The 15,904-nt window shown below is 40.2% G+C and overlaps 1 pseudogene; it reads right to left on the minus strand.

The window, feature by feature from the left end:
- Positions 1-1,144: 1,144 nt before the first annotated feature.
- LOC149251690 (protein SAWADEE HOMEODOMAIN HOMOLOG 2 pseudogene) lies at positions 1,145-1,710 on the minus strand (annotated as a pseudogene).
- Between the last annotated feature and the right edge of the window lie 14,194 nt (positions 1,711-15,904).

The raw sequence follows: 15,904 nt of genomic DNA on the forward strand, positions 1-15,904 counted from the left end.
AAGTAGTATTGTAGGGAAGGACAACCTAGTTCTCCTAAGTTAGGAGCCTCTTCCCTCATATATTACATAAATGAATTAGGAATTGTTAAAATAGGTTTATATTTGTAATATGTACTTCTTTAAATCTTCAAATTTTATCTTCTAAACTTGATTATATCTGATGTCCATATACAGTGGATCTGCCTCCAAGTTTTACAAACCCGGATTGATAATTAAATACTTGTGTTAATTTAGTCAATAAATTAGCCCAACAGCACACAGGCTCTGAAAAATATGAAGCATTACTAATTACACCAGAAAAATAAATATAAAGCTAGAAAACTTGCAAAACTGCTTCTTACAGAAAGATAGCTTCTGAAACTTACTATTACAGTGCAATTTATCTTTAAGTTTTCAATGTGTGTTTCTCAGTAACATAAGTGCCCCTAAGTTGTTTTTCTCAATCTTGAACTGTACATTTTTCCATCACATCAACCATGCTATTTGAAGGTTCATCCATATCAGTAAATGCGGGTGCAACAATTTTCTGGCTAGAATCAATTTCTGTGACTAGAATATTTCTTTAAGAATCAGCTTGATGCTCCCAGGGCCCTGAGGAACTATATCTCTGTGCACCAGCTTCATCTCTCCTGTAATTCGCTCTCTCTGACCTTCCAACGGTTATTGCGTCCGAAAACCGCCGATTATTTAAAAAACCCCTAGTTTCTCTGATCCTTCAGTTTCCATAGTAAGCTGAAGCGCCTGTTGAGTAATCTCCCATCAGCCGAAGGGCTATGACTGTCGAGGTGTGTTTAAATTCCTTCCTTGTGGGAGAATTCGCAAACAAGTATTTTATGCTACCTCTGCTTTTCGTCAATGACGTCGTCAATTTGCGTTTATGCAATGGAAGGCGGTCTGTTTGGTGGCCTTCAACGCTATATGCATCTGTAGAACTCAGCAGATAGACCTTCTAGCGGCTGTAAAACTGAGGAAGTCTTGGGAGCAGTTAAAGACTGAACATTGTCTTCTATAACCTGACTTGTAATCTTTGATATTTCTGGTGAGAGATGAAATTCTTCTGGAGTTGCTTCTCCAAATGACACATGGGAGCTGCAGGGGCATCTTTTACTTGCTGAGATCCTTGGTCCAGCGCAATTGTTGATAATTATTTGGAAGCATGGATTAGTTGTAACCGGTAATATGTCTCTGGCCGTCGGAAAACTTTCCACAACAGTACTATTTCCTCAGACTGGTCAGGGTCATACCGAACCCAGAACCTACACCTACAACCCCTAGCATCATGTCGCCTTCTTTGGGCATCGAAGACATGGGCATCAAAGTGCAATGCTTGCTCTTTACCTTCCCAAAAACAAAGTATGAGATCTCCTGAAAGCACTGCTACACATTCAGAAGCTTCGCAAGGAAGTGAACGTTGTCTCACACACTTTTCAAACCTTACCCGAACTTCCACGCCCCATCTCTTGAGGATTTTGCCTCAAACTCCATTTCTGAAGCATCTTGGTCCATTCTTCCTGAAGAAACAACTACAAAATTGGTCACAACTCTCTTTTCTCTTGAATCATCACGATGTGAAGCGATTGTCTTCCTGGAACCTTGGTACCCTTTGCTTTTGTGCATACTTCTTATTCTGAAACCAAGTCCATACCTGCTTCCATTGCACAAGAGTTTTCCAGCCCTTTCTGGTGCTGCACTGAACTTCTCTGCAAGTGATGACAGTCATCCACGAAACCCCATCTGGTTCAGGCATTTCCCAAAACAGCCTTAAGGCTTCATCAATATAACCATTATGTGCATACCCTGTAATCATTGCAGTCATCGCAACGACACTTCGTTCAGGCAATTTGTCAAACACATTGTGTGCATCCTCCACTCTCCCATTTCACATACATATCTTTTTTGTGTAAGTGAGAAGATTATATTATAGAACAAGTATAATACAAAAAACTGTCGGAGCAGTGCGAGCAGGGATGTACAATACTCCAAGGCTAATCGCCTGCTCAGAGGAAGTTATACATGTGCACCAAAAGAACGCCCACCACGCAGGGTGGCAAGGAACAGAGCCGAACATTACTAAGACACTGATACTACCGAAACTGAACAAGAGAGGTAACAACAAGAGAAGTAGTAGCAGACATACACTAAGGCCGAGACAGCAGAGTGAAATGACAACAAAGATAGCAAAACCGAGACAGTAAGAGGTCAGGGGAGAGCCACCAGTATGTCCTTAGAAGTGTTTTCCCATCTGGCCAATGGTATCCAAGCCGATCTCCTTGACGTGGCGATCAACCTTCGCCTGCATTGCTTCCAGGGAATCAGGCTGGTTCGCAGCCGAGGTGGCTGGCTGAGCTGCAGGAGTTGTGTTGATGGAGTCTTTTAGAAGCCGGATGAGCAACATAAGCATCCGGTTGTGGGTGTTGACTGCCTCCTTCACAGAAGTGATTTTGCTGTCCAGAACGCTGTTGTAGTCTATAATCTTAGCCATTTGTGCTTCAGTGAGATTTACCTCTGTGACGATATGTTGCCTTTCCTTTTCAATGGAGTCCAGCGCCTTTGCTATCAGGGTTTTAGTACGCCAGCTCTCCGCCTGGGTCCTCACGAATTGAGTAGCCCTCTTCGTGGGTGTGCCGGGGTCAGTCAGCCAATCGACCTCAGCTGCAATCTCCATCTCCGTTCTACCATTCTCCTCATGCTTAACCTGAGCTTCTAATTCTGCCATCTTGCGTTTTATTTTGGTTGCAGTCCTAGTCTCGTAGCCGCCCCTGGCTTCCTGAAGGTCTCGGTTTGCTGCAGCGCAGCGACTACCTCCCGCTTCCATAGCCAACCCCTCGTAACTTGCCCGACTTAAGCTAAACTTGGTAACAGAACCACTCTCAATGCGCACTCGAATAACAATGAGGAGAACAGGGCACTTACCCATTCCTTTATAATGAAAACCTTGATGCTTTCTGATGAGAATGGAATTAATGCCTTTGAAGGTGGTAGTACTTTGCTGATGAATGTGATGGAGTATCGCACAAGCGAGGCTGACGCTGATCGAGTAGGAGCGCAGGAGGTTACTTCCACGCTGACGAGCCAAGCGCCAGGTGTTTGGTGATTTCCTTCTGATGGGGTGGTGGTGCGTGGAGATTGAGATGCCCCGCAGGCTGGCATGCTTGGTTCTGTTCCTCCGGGCCTTGTTCCACCTCCTTTCACACAAGATTGCCATTAAAGGCAATGAAAACTTGCTATACGGACCCTCTACATGCGTACTGATAGCTCGGTATCTGAGGTTATGGATCCCGTCTCTTGAATTATGATGATTACCCTTTTGCAAGATCTGCCGCCACCAGGAGCTCCGCCTTTTCAAATGTCCAATCATCCCATCGAGAAGCTTGGGCTGATAATCACTGCCGGTATCCTCGCGATTCCGATACCGGGGCCAAGTGCCTTCCCCAATTAAGGTTGGGTGGCCTGGATTAAATCCTTCGCTGCCAGCTGTTCGCATGCTTTCTTTATGATTGGGTTGTCAATCTCCCGCCAGCACCTGTTCATGACAATGCTCGGGTTGTCTACTCCAAAGTTTGCCAGATGGTCAGCTAGACCATTCGCCTTTCTCCTAACTGTCTGGAAGGTTACACCTTTCATCTCCATGATGAGCTCTGCTATGTTTTCCGTCGCTTTAGCTAACCTCCAATGCTTGGTAGCTTTGCTGATGGTCGTACCTGTCTGTAGGCATTTAGCCGCCACCATTTCACATACATATCAACAAGCGCACAACCAACGAATAAATTAGTCTCACATCCAAATCCAAAATCTCCCATCAGAATAACCTTGCACCAAGAATTCTTTGCGTTGTTGAAAACTTCAAACGTTAAAGTTTTCAAGAATAAACTGGCCTTATAACTGCTTTATGAATGTGCCATGCATGAGCACTTCTTGTGTCTATGGACACCCATTATCATGTAAATTTGCAGAGTCCCCATCGCTCAAACTCCTCTATCATTCGTGTACAAGATTTGGAAGATCTGAAATCTCTGAACTAGACTGGATTGATGTGAACTGGCTCTACCCGCAAATCATGCCATCGTCAGTAAATTGCTTCATGGTTGGAATCTTCAAAGCTCTACGTAGAAACTGTTGTGCTGAGGGATGAATGGGCAGTGCTTAAATTGTAATGGCGAGGCGAGAAACAGTACAACCAGGGCGGACAAAACCTGAGGGTGAGAATGTATGGAGTGGACTCATCGTTGTCATGCGACATCGATAACCACTGGTTGGAAAGTAAGGTTGAAATAGGTTCCACATTCTTTAAGTTTGTCCGAACAATGCCCTCTTGGTGTCATTTCCCACCCTTGAGATACCCCCTGGTTAGAAGTTGAGGGATTTTCTGAAGCTTTAACAACTTTCAGATGATGACAAATGGAGAGAAAACGAAATTAGGGACTGATATAGGGATATATTTCGGAATCAAGTAATGTGCCAGCGAACCATTAGTCCTCTCTCTTGGTTAGCGTAGTGCAAAAGGCAGGAGAAATGCATATCATTTGAACTGCAATTGTCTATGCAAAAAACGTTAAAATGGGAGAGGACAGTTGACGGGCCTTAAAATTGCACCTCATTTCCTAGAACCCCCTCTACTAACCATTGCCTTTTCACTTCAAATTATTGATATTACGATGCTAGGAAAGATATTGAAATATGATATCTGATTTAGTTATTTGAAACAACTATGTTGGTGTCTACTTTACATTTGTATCCAAGAGAATGAAGCAAAAGTGCTTCGAAATAAAACAATTTGATTACGATATCATAGAAACCATCTTCCATATTCTACCTTACTTTCCTATGTAACCTCTGCACATGATTATTTAATACAAATCTAAAATTGATTTGCAGTAGAAGCTTACCTACCATTTTCATAAATTTTGGCTTTAAATTTTCTTAAACTTTCCTAGCACTTGCCTTCAATCTAATTGCATCATCTTGTTTAGTGTTTTTCCACTTTCCTAATTTCATTAATTTTTCAAAATAGTTCCAGTGCCTCCTCACCATGGCCACATAATTTAATGAAATTTGGTCTTTCAAAAAAAAAAAAAAATCTAAATCTAAATCTATCGAAATTAAATCACAAATATTGGCCTAAAAGCTTCCCTAAATTCTATTAGTTCGATGAGTTAAGAAGTTATGAAAATTATATGTTAAATACATTTTGAAATTGAGATTTATGTGTTTTGCAAATATATAAGTGATAGTGATTTTTCATTCTCCATTCTATTAATATCACAAAGTGGCATTCTTTCATCCCACAATATTTTAGATTTTGTCTCTGAAGCTAGTAAGAAATCACATTTATTTTGGCAATGTAATTTTTCTTCTTTAAACTAATTATGGCAAATAGGTATATATATATATATATATAAGTATGTATGTATGTATATATATCTATATGTATATGTATATGTGTTCATGGATAATTGCTTAGGAACCTTGCTTCAAGGACACTGCCTCTTCAAGAGGTGAGACTAATTGTTTATATGTCCTATAGGGGGTCCGAAGATTCATAAAATGGACGCAGAGGTTAAAAAAAAAAAAACATAGTATAAAAGGGTGGGAAGGAACAACTAATGGCCATAGAAGGAAGCATGACTAAAAAGGGTATTATTCACATTAGTATTTGACTTAATTATTTGAATATATTAAACCAAGTTATTAATTAGCTCAATATTAAATTATAGCTATGGTACTAAAGAAAACAATTTGTGTTAGAGCGTGACTTACAAGTACATTGCACCAGTACCCTAGCGAGTCTCAAGAGAAAATTTGTAAGTTATGTAGAACTCACACATGAGAGGATTTGGTAGATCCTTGGGAATCTTCTCAGTACTAATAATGCTTGTTTACGAGCATAGTAAAAGGAAAACTTATGACTATCGTTATACACATGTATGTGAGTCAACTAAGAGGGATAAGTCCTAAGAGGGATTAATGAGTCTTGCGCATCATGCAGATATTTGGACAATTCAAAATGGTGAGGATGCGAAGAAATCAAGGTCAGGGAGAGTCATCACAAGGACCTCCTACAAATAACCCATTACCTTCACCGGAATTGACTCTCATCTTGCATTCCCTAGAAGAAATTAATGAGACTTTAAAAGGGCACCAAAAAAATGAAGTGGAAGTAGAGAACCCTCCCTCATGGTTAGGAAATCTCGAGGGATCAAGAGACTCTGATAGAGGACCTCCAATCGAGGACATTACTAGGGAGATCCAAAATATTAAGCTCCTGGAGTTTGCAATAGGTCGTGCCAGTGAACATGCAGAATCCTAATTAGAAGGAATGATAAGGTTCTTCACACTAAGGGATTACAATTCCAATTCAAAAGCTAAAATAACAAGATTCCAAATCAGAGATAGTGCTTTGAATTGGTGGGGTAACTTGGAGCATCAACTACACCTCACTTCAGACACAATTACTTGGGAATTATTTGAGGAGAGATTTAGGAAAAAGTACCTACCATCATATTATGAAGAACAACAGGTAGGAGCCTTCCATGCCATGGTAGAGGGAAATCGTACGGTAGAAGAATATGAAATTTGATTCATGGAATTGGTCAAGTATGTCTCCTACATGGATACTAACCAATGCCAAGCGAATCGTTTTATTTATGGATTGAACCCTAAGATTAGGGAAATGGTGTGGATGTGGAAACCATCCTCAGTTGCAGAAGCTATAGAACAGGCTCGTTATGTCGAAGAACACTTAGACTTAAAAGGTGGAGGCAAAGCCATTTTTCCACGCCAACCAGGGTTTATGGGGAAGGCCCCTCGTACCTTCCTAGGGGAGGAAATTTGAGGCCATCACCATATGGAAACAGGGTTGTACCTAGAGCACCGACAGTGAGGATTTCAATGGTTACTAGTGCAGCTTCACCTGCAGCTTCAAGGGCGCGTACAAATCAAAGTCATACGCGAGGAGAAACAAGTGGGGGCAAGGGTCCCAGGGGAAGGAACTCTTTCCAAAGAACTCCACAACATTCGGTTCAAGGTCTACCACACATCACTTGTTGGGGATGCAGAGGACCTCATTACCAACGGGACTGCCCTGAGTTACAAGCTGGTAACAACTGTAGAGAAGGAAAAACACCAGTGGGGGGGGCAAGTAGCCACCATCGAATCTATGCAGCAATTGATAACCAACAAGTTGAACACCAGTCTGTTGTGGTAGAAACCTCAGGTATGATAAACAAAGTAAAAGTTAAAATTTTGTTTGATTTTGGTGCTATAGATAGTTTCATTTCACTAGTTGCATTATAAAAATGTGGGTTGGCAGCCTATGAGCACGATGACTTTAAACAAGTTGAGATGGCTTCTAGGATAAAACAAGCAGTAGGACCTAGTGTTGACCAATGTCAGGTAAACCTCGGGGTGTGTATGACTAAGTTGAAGGCATATGTCACAACATTGGGGACATATGATGTAATTATTAGAATGGACTGGCTAGAAGCTCATCGAGCTTTGGTAGACTGTTTCAAGAAGAAGGTGATTTGTTTAGATGATGAAGGTAGGCCAATTGAGATTTTTGGAATCAAGAGGGGAGTGTCGCTACGATTCATATCCATGATGAAGGTAAAACATTGTCTCCGACAAGGTTGCAAGCTATATGTGGTCAAGGTTGTAAGTGACCAGAAAGGACCCTCCCTAGATCAACATCCAATTTTGTCAGAATTCAAGGATGTTTTTCCTAAGGAATTTCCTGGATTACCTCCTGTAAGGGAGATTGATTTCACAATTGATCTAAAACCTGGTGCAGAACCAATATCTAAGACACCCTATAGGATGACAACTCCAGAACTTTGTGAGTTGCAGATGCAATTAAAAGAGCTCTTAGACTTGGGATTTATCAGACCTAGTATTTCACCTTGGGGTGCACCAGTGATTTTTGTCAAGAAGAAGGATGGTTCCTTGTAGCTATGCATAGATTATAGAGACTTAAATAGAGCCACAATAAAGAATAGGTACCTGATACCTCGAATAGATGACCTATTTGATCAAATGAAGGGAGCAACGGTTTTCTCAAAGATCGATCTACGATATGGATACCACCAATTGAGGATTAAGGAAGAGGACATCTCAAAAACTACATTTTGAACTCGGTTTGGGCACTATGAGTTCGTAGTTGTTCCATTTGGTTTAACCAATGCACCAACAATATTCATGAGCCTCATGAATGGTGTGTTCAGGAAGTATTTGGACCAATTTGTGCAAGTCTTCCTCAATGGCATTCTTGTGTATTCCAAGAATAAAAAGGATCATGAAAAGCACCTAAGGGTGGTATTCACTTGCTTAAGGGAAAATCAATTGTAAGGGAAATTGTCAAAATTTTCCTTCTTTCAGAAGAAAGTTCATTACCTTGGGCACATCATTTCAGGAGAAGGGATTTCAGTTGACCCGGAAAAGGTGAAGGCCATAATGGATTGGATACTACCAAAAAATTCCCATGAGGTATGTAGTTTTATGGGGCTAGCAGGGTATTACCACAGGTTTGTGGAAGGGTTTTCAAGGATTGCAAAACCCATCACCACATTACAGCAAAAGGGTGTCAGGTATGAATGGGCATATGAATGTGACAATGCATTCATAGAACTAAAGAGGTTACTAACTAGTGCACCGATCCTGTGAGTACCAGACATGGAAAAAGACATCACTGTCTACACCGATGCTTCAGTGCAAGGATTTGGTGCAGTATTGATGCAAGAAGGAAGAGTAATAGCTTACACATCTAGAAAGTTGCAGAAACATGAAGATTTGTATGCTTCCCATGACTTAGAATTACCAGCAGTGATGTTAGCCTTGAAACTGTGGAGACACTACCTCATTGGGAGAAGATTTGAGTTAAGAACAGATCATCAAAGCCTGTATAATCTCTTCACTCAAAGGGATTTGAATGCTAGACAAACGTGGTGGAGAAAATTCATGAGTGAGTATGATTTTGAGATCTCATACATCAAGGGAAAGGAGAATGTGGTGGTGGATGCACTAAGCAGGAGACCACGAACCTTCTCCGTGGTAGCCTTAAAGGTAAATTTAAGGGAACATGTGTTGGAGAAACTCTTTAAAGATAGTTGGTATCTAAAGGTCATCTCAGCAGTCTAGAATGGGAAGCAGATAGAACCAAAGTTTGAGGGATATTTCCTTGAACCAAATGGGCTATTGAGATTTCAAGGGAGAATGTACGTACCTAAGGAAGGGGTATAAGAAGAACCATCCTCGAAGAGTCACATAGAGAACTCTATTGTGCACATCATGGAGCAAAGAAGATGTATGCGAACATGAAGAAACTCTTCTTTTGGGCAAGCATGAAGCACGACATAGTCTAGTTTGTTGCCAAATGTCTTGAATGCCAACGAGTGAAGGTTGATCATTGCCATCCAACAGGACTCCTACAACCACATGACATCCCTATATCTAAATGGGAGGTAATTTCCATGGATTTTGTTGTGGGTTTGCCACTCACTTCACAAAGGCACAATGCTATATTGGTTATAGTTGATAAATTGACCAAAAGTGCCCATTTCATTCCAGTAAGAGACACTTACGATGTTACGGATGTGGCATGAGTGTTTATAAGTGAAGTTATTTGACTACACGGGTTACCCACAAAGATCATTTCTGATAGAGACTCTCGATTTACATCTAGGTTTTGGACAAGTTTGCAGTCAGCACTAGGGACTCAGTTGAACCTGAGCACTGCATATCATCTAGAAACAAATGGGCAGACTGAAAGAGTAAATCAGGTTCTAGAGGACATGCTTAGGATGTATGTCATGGATAATCAGACTCAGTGGGAAAGGTACTTACCATTGGTAGAGTTTGCCTATAATAACAGTTACCACAGTTCAATTGGGATGCCTCCTTATCAAGTTCTATATGGAAGGCCATGTAGGACGTTGTTGAGTTGGGAAAAGTTGGAGGACTGAGTAATAGTTGGCCCAAAATTAGTTCAAGAAATGGAGGAACATGTAAATCAAATTCGACAAAGGATAAAGGAAACACAAGATAGACAGAAGAGTTATGTTGATTCACATAGGATTTATCACAGTTATGAAGTAGGGGACCAAGTTTTTATTCGTATCCAACCCAACAAAAGCACCATTCGGTTTGGGAAGGGGACGAAATTGTCACCTCGGTTCGTAGGACCTTTTAGGATCAAGGAGAAGATTGGACCAGTTGCCTATCGTCTTGTACTGCCAACCCATTTACATAAAACTCATGATGTTTTTCATGTATCTATTTTACGACATTATGTTTATGATGAATCTCACAAACTGGATTGGAGGGAATTGCAAGTCTTGGACATGGGAACTGTAGTGGTCGAACCATTATGCATATTGGACCATAGGGTTCAACAACGCAGAAGTCACATGGTGGACCAAGTTAAAGTCTAGTGGGACAAGTATAGCCCAGGATCTGCTGCCTGGGAGGATGTAGAGACTATACATCGGGACTACCCCTCACATTTTGAGCATTTGTGATGCCCATTTTTCTTTTTGACTTAGACAACTACCTATGTTAAGGTTCTATTTTGCAATTCCATGTTATTTATTTATGAACATTATGTAATATTGATGCATTTTGTTAGACACGTGAAACTACTTGTATAAATCTATTGACGGATTTGGTATTGATGATGGAAATGGTTGATGTATGGCCTAAATGTATGACTCACTTAGTGATGAATTATCTAGTGTGTGACTTATCAGAATTATTTCATTTCATATATGGCTCAAGTGGATATGATTTGTTTAAATGAATGACTTAGTGAATTTAGGATTTATTTCCAGTATGAACTGCAAGATTGACATGTGGATACTAGACTTAATAACATGATGATTAAATATCACTTATATATCTTATTGTTATATAAATGCATGCATGAGAGCTAACCCGCAGGTTGGAAAGAACTATATGATAGCCGAGATCTACTCTTCCATTGAGGGAAGGTCAAGACATCTCATGGGGAAAGGTATAATGTACATTGTTCTATTACATTTGGTATCTACTTGATATGCACTCTTATGACATGAGTAAAATGTAAATGACAAGTGGCAAGACGACCTGACTGGATTATTCGATGACAAGTCCAACCAATGTTGTAGTGTGGTCCATATTAGGGCGTTGACCCTAGTTGTGAGGAGGGGTGGAGGTATTTCCCACCATGTAACCTCCAAACCTGGAATCTTAGGAGGGCAGTGGTGGACAAGCTCCCCTAGACGTGTAATGATGATTTCCAGTTGCTTGCTGGGGAAGTTAGGTCGATACAGTCGACACTTCCGCCATGTTGGTTTTATCAGTGGTTAGATTGGTATAGCCGATGCCACCATATATAGCAGCAAAGGATGGATAGGGTGGGAACGGAAGTAGGTCAAGAGGGATAGGAGGATATATATAAGTTGGAGACTCTTGATGGGAAGTAATGCCATTGTCTGACTTATCAAATTTTACTACTATAACTCTCTCTCCATTTGTTATGCCTTATTTCCAAACTGCTTAGTAGAAATAAACAGGCTCAGGATTGACTCATACACAACATGTGGCCTTGACTCATACACAACATGTCACTTCCATAAGCATAGTTGGCCTAATAATACATCACAAACATCAAGCAGTGCAACATCACACAATACCTCCTCTGTGAAGGGCTTGATGTTGTAGGTAAGGTGACACTGCTGGCGGATTCGAAGATCTCATCCTTGGTGAAGCCACTCGATGTTGTATAGTTGCAGGTGTGGTATGGTTGGTAGTCCCAGCCACTTCATGACCTTTGTTGAAATGAGATTCTTTTGGCTGCCATTGTCGATAATGAATTGCAGCAACGAACCCTTCACCCACATTTGTGAGTGGAAAAGATGCTCCCCCTCCTCTAGATCTTCGAGCTCATTCTTATGGACCTTGGCGATGGTAACAGTGGCGTTGGGCTCCACATCAATGTTTTTCTTCCCTTTGTCATTCCTCTTGTCGGGTTTTGACTTAGGGTCAGAATGTGCATCTGATTCTAAAGCCTTCAAATCTTTCACTAGCGACTGCTTGGTCCGACACTCGTGTTATGAGTGGGGATCTTATGGAACTTACAACACTTTCCTTTGTCCTTCTTTGACTTCGTGGTGTTGTTCTTTTCTTTCTTCTTCAACAGGTTGCCATGGGTCACCCTGACTTGGCTTTGTCCTTTATTCTTCAGATTCGTAGATCCAAAGTCTCGATTCTTTTGTTTAAACTTCTGCTCGATCTTGACAACGTATCGGTATGCCGTGTTGAGCAAGTATATGTTCAAGAACTCCATATTGTCATGTATGTACCTATGTAGGCAACCGATACGTTTTCATGTATGTACCTATGTATTTGAGTGCCAAATGTAGCTCAGAATCCTTGATACCAAACTTTGTGCGAAGGGTATGAAAAATATTTGTGAACTCTAGCACATCTCAGTCCCTTCCCTACCGGAGTGTGGTCCACTTGATGTATTTGTCCTCATAGCTCTTGACAAGGTAGTACTGCTCCTTGATGGCATCCTAGAATGCATTCCAAGTAGGTGCGGATAAACATAGTGAGCCCATACTTTCATCCTTCTACTCGCAGTAGGTTTCCCACCAGTCTTTGACATGCGGGGCTGCTTTGAGAAGTGCAAAAGTGATATTTTCCCGGCTGGAAACATCATGAACAGAAAAGTAACCTTCTAGCAGATTTAACCATTTATCTACGGAATTTGACCCTCGAATATGGGGATTTCAAAGTTAACTTGTACCTTAAAGGGTGTGGCATTTCCAGAGTAGCTGTTGGAAGCACATGTGTCGCCCCTAAGTAGCCGCTGAAGAATCTGGGTAAAGCCTTAGCTCCTTAAATCTCGACCTCATTGGGGACATGCAAAGAAAAATAGAGAAAGAGCAGGCCCCTCTGATACCACTGATCTGGATTTAAACAGGAACACAAAAATTACAGAGATAATCATAAATATAGAGATGCAATATAAATAATACTTCATTTCATTAGTGTAAAATACTAAAATATGCTTACAAACAGAAATGGAAATAAACTAGCTCGGCGATGGTAGCTTATCTATGAGGAGAGATGTGGTGGCTACATGCTTCTAAAATGTCTTACAATGAAGCTCAAAGGCCTATTTATTGTTGAGAAACAATGGAAAAACCTAAACATCCAAAAACCTAACCCTAGGAGATGAAGTGCCAAACTATGGGCCCCGTTTTGGGTAAATTGGTACATCAACTTCCCAGGGTCGTAACTTTGGCATACAATCTCTGTTTGATGCACACAATACCTCGTTAGAAATATATATTCGAGGAATACAACTTTCGGATGATAAAAATTGGTCAATGTATCCATGTGGCTTCCAGGTTTCCCAAAAAACGTCGTTTAGGGCCTCAAAATGGCTCCAAAAGTTCAAGACCTGAAAATTGCCAAAAATAGTAAATTGTGCTACAAATAAGGAAACTGAAAAACTGAAAGAGACAGTTGTGGGGGTCCAAGTGGGATAGGTGGGTGGCCACCAACGTCCACCTAGATTAATGAAACAAGACAACTACCTAGATAGAATGATTCTCCACTGGTACTCTTATGATCATCAACACTTCCCGCCCAATTTGCATCTGTATAAGATTGGATGACCAGATCATTTCCTTTGGGATACCATAGACCATATTCCATTGTGCCCTTAAGATATCAAAGAATTCTTTTGATGACAATAATATGAGATTCTTTTGGTGCTGCTTGGAATCTTGCTACTTGTCCAACTGCCTACATCATATCAGGTCGGGAGGCAATCACATATAAGAGACTACCAATCATGGATCTATACAACTTTGGTCCACATCCTTTGATGAATTTTCTAAGCGTAACTTGCAACATGTTACCATGGGGGTAAGGACTGGCTTGCAATATATCATCTAGAATTTCGTGAGCATTTCTTTGATGTACTTGGTTTGATATATGAATATTCCTTTATCTTGCTGAGAAATTAAAGCCCTAAAAAGTATGTCAGTTCGCCAATCATAGACATTTCAAACTCAATTTGCATTTTTGTGCCAAATTCTTTACTTAATTTATCATCACTACTTCCAAATATTATATCATCCACATATACTTTGATAATTGTTAAGTTATCTTGATCAACTTTCAAATAAATATTGTTGTCAACACTTCCTTTCTTGATTCCCTATTGATGTATATATCCGTCAAGATGAGCATACCAAGCCCTAGGAGCTTGCTTGAGACCATATAATGTTTTTTTTTAATTTATAGACGTAGTCTTCTTTGTTAGAGAGAAGAAAATCTTCGGGTTGTACAATGTAAACTTCTTCCTCCAATTCACCATTTAGAAAAACTAACTTAACATCCATTTGGTAGACCTGATTTTCCTCGAGCAAGCATAAGCGAGAAACATCTTGATAGCTTCCATTCTGGAACGAGAGAAAATGTTTCTTCAAATTAGATTCCTTCAACCTGTGCATATCCTTTGCAGATTAATCTTACCTTGTTCCTGGTAACCTATAATCTTTCAACTGTTTTTCTCTGCCTGAACCTATAATGAAATTGCCATCTTGTTCAAACTACCTTCCTACCAATCGTAGACTTGTGCAATATACTTCTGCATAGACTCCTCCTCTGCAAACATTAAGAAGTCAATAAGCAAGATTTTTCAAAATAGTGAGTCACCTAATGGGCCATCTTGACTTGAGTCATTATCTGAAGCAACGGCTAATTCCTCATGACCTTTTGCTTTTACAAATCCTGAAAGCATAACTGTTGATACCTTGTTATCTACTTTGTCTTCCTGTAATTGTTTCCTTTTCTAGACCTTCTTATTCCTGCAATCTCGAGCCATGTGCCCATAGTTATGACACTTGAAGCATTCAATGTTATCCATAGGTGATTCCATTTGATATCTGCAACCACGAGCGCTATGGCCATAGTTATGGAATTTGAAACATTCAATGTTTGGCCCATCTAGCACGTATTATCTTCTAACAAAATCACCGTGGAACCTGTCTCGTGATCCAACAAACTTGCTTCTAGGGTTTTACGAATAATTATCGTACCTGTCAAAAACTTCACAATACCTAGCCATATGTCCATAGTTAGCACATAAAAATCAATAACCATTAAATAAATGTGCATACCTAAATGGTTCATTCGGATGCAATGGTCCTTGAGAGTTGTTCTTGCAAATAAATTTACAATCCTTGGCCATATGTCCATAATTAGCACATGAAAAACAATGACCATTAAATAAATGAACATACCTAGAAGATTTTTCATTCTTCTTTGGAGGCAGTGTTGTAGTTTGTTGTGGTCCTTTGTTCTTGATTTCTTTGGTCTTGTTCTTTTGAGTTCCAACATTCTTAGTTGGCTTTTCACTTTGATCAACTTCCTTCTTAGAATCATCCTGCAAATATGTGGAGCTTGTACCTTCATCAACTGGAGCTTTAATATATTTAATTGCATTCATGTTTTCTTCTTCATCTATCTTATCCTGTAAGTGTTATTTTTGCGATCCCTTGAGTTTGTTGATCTCATCACGGGTTGCATCAAGTTCTTCTTGCTTTTGAGCAAGATATTCTTGAAACTATATTTTCAATATTTTCCTTCTTTTTTCTGCCTCCTCAACCTATAGCTTGAAAAGAGTGGTCTTCTCTACTTCTATGTTGAGAAACTGTATCCATTCCTTTTGCTTCTCATTTTCAATCCTGAGCATGTTTATTTCTACTAAAGATGTTTCTACTTCCTTTTGCTTTTGCTCAACAATGGATACGTATCTTTGATAAGATTCCTTCCTTTCAATTTCTGCTTCCTACATCTGTTGTGTGATTCTGTTAATCTCTGCAAACGTTGTGTCGAGTTCTTGTTGCTTCTTTTG

Source organism: Pinus tabuliformis, chromosome 7 (genome assembly GCF_031772625.1).
Source record: "Pinus tabuliformis cultivar Carrire ecotype Pingquan chromosome 7, CPIR1, whole genome shotgun sequence".
Classification (NCBI taxonomy): domain Eukaryota; kingdom Viridiplantae; phylum Streptophyta; class Pinopsida; order Pinales; family Pinaceae; genus Pinus; species Pinus tabuliformis.